Below are 2,231 nucleotides of genomic sequence, written 5' to 3' on the forward strand. Positions count from 1 at the left end.
GGGCGGTGGCGGCCGGCGAAGGTGTCGCGTGCCGGCGTGGTGATGCTTGTTGCTGGCGGCGCCCGCCAGGCCCAAATCTGGGCTCATTTGGGGCCCATCTAGGTTGGGGTGGGCCGGTGGCTCGGTGTTTGGCGGCGTCACTCCCTGGTGGTGGGGCGAGGCGGCAGCGGTCTACGGACGGTGATCACCTCGTCGGTCGGCGAGTTGCAGCAGGGTGACAGGGACTATCAGGGCCCAAGTGGGCCCGGCCAGGCCATCAAGGCCTGGCAAGTCCTTGTCGTCGCGTCCGGTAGGCTCCACACAGGCGGTGGAGGTTGTCCCCTCCCTCCTGCCGAGTAGTGGTCGCTCATGTGGCCATTGTCTCCTTTCCCTCTACAGTCCTCGTGTTGGCAGCTCCAAAGAGACGGCGAGGATGGTGCGGTAACCGTGGTGGCATAGGCTGGTGGGCGGCAGTGGGTGGTGCACTACAAAGTGCCTGGGTGGTGGTGGTGGTTGTGGATTGGGAGAAATCCCCGGCGGCTTGCCTGGCACTGAAGCGGTGATGCCTGCGGGTGCCGCCGGACCTTCCTGATGGGCGTCGGGTATATCCCTTCCCCACTGCCCTCTACGTACCGGGGGAAACCCTAGCACTTGTTCGGGCAACAGCGGCGGCGGCGTCGCATTCCTTCTTGAAGGTGTTGCTTGGTGCGCGATGCTTCGGAATACTAGAGACGCAGTGGTACTTCTCCGGTGGGTGCAGCGGTTGCCGGTCTTCTTCTCTTCGTCGATCTGCCGGTGTCGGCATTTGTTTCTCTTTTCTTTCTTTTGGTTTTCCTTTTGGGCTTGTTTGTGCTGCGGCCCCAGCGACCTGGATGTATCGGATGGTTGCTTTATATATAAAGCAGGGAAACCCTTTATCGTAAGAGCAATTTTACCTGAACTGATGCTTAGCGACCTGGATGTATCGGATGGTTGCTTTATAATATAAAGCAGGGAAACCCTTTATCGTAAGAGCAATTTTACCTGAACTGATGCTTCTGCAGGCTAGATGTGTAAAAGTAGTAGTTTAATATTTCCTACTAAGTACTATATCATTTTCATGTACAGAGAACTTAAATTTCTGTTTGATGAAGTTTCTAATGTCTAATACGAATATACCATGTTCTTGTTACCTCATGAGTAAATAAAACTGAAGCTTCAACATTAGAGTTCAGAAATGTTATGTGCCGTCGTACATCATCGACAAGCCCACATTAAACAGTCATGCTAGATGGTATGACTGGATCTGAAGTTTGCATCGAGCTGCATGGTATGTTTGTCTTATCGCCTACTTCCATTCAAATCAAAGTCGGTAATCGTCTTGAGGCCTAGATTGCGTGCTAGCTTCTGCATCAGTGTCCTGCATTGAGTCGTGATCGCCACTAAATTTATGAGGAACCAAATGCTACATGTTGGTAAAATTGCATAGGCAACCCAAATAAATTTCAGGTACTTCATATATACCATGTTGGCAAGAGTACATAGATTTTGCCATGATACTTGAATTGAGTTTTCTAAACTTCTTGTTTCTACCAAAATATTCCAGGCCTTTATCATGCTCACAAAAAAAGAGCTACTCGTTGGATCTTTTACCCATCTATGAGACTACCGCCTGTCTACAAAATGACACATAACCTTGTCATCTGTGTTATTACACTCTTCTTTTCTCCTACTTCATTGGTAATTATATGATATCTCTTATAGATAATTTAATGCACTAATAGCACAGAGTGTAGACTGGCTATATATATGGAGGGAGAATCCACATGCCACCATGTGAATAACCCCTGATCCTCTTTAGGCCATCGGTGGTGATGTTATTCTTTGAGTCGTCTTCCTTGTAGCAGGTCTCGCCGTGAAGGTTGTTCAAAATTGTCACGGATACCTTGTAACTAGGGATCATAGCATCTTGACCTAACGGACAACGTTGCGAGTAGTAGATGTGGTTTCTCTCCACGCCGCCACACATATTCGTTGACACATGCACTGCCTTAGAGAATGTCTCCCCCAAAAACAATGAGTGGTCACCCAAGTCTGTGGCCTCCACCCACTCCTGGTTGTAAAGTGCCGCCTTCTGTCTACCCGTGCAGTTGACAAGGCTAAACACCTTGAAGAAAGGCTCCATATTTGGCAACCACCGGGTCTTCAATGCCATCCCAAGCTTGTCGTGCAGATCAAAGATGTGCCTAGTACTGCTCAAGTAGTCCCTAACA

The sequence above is a fragment of the Triticum dicoccoides genome, chromosome 4B (assembly GCF_002162155.2).
Source record: "Triticum dicoccoides isolate Atlit2015 ecotype Zavitan chromosome 4B, WEW_v2.0, whole genome shotgun sequence".
NCBI lineage: Eukaryota > Viridiplantae > Streptophyta > Magnoliopsida > Poales > Poaceae > Triticum > Triticum dicoccoides.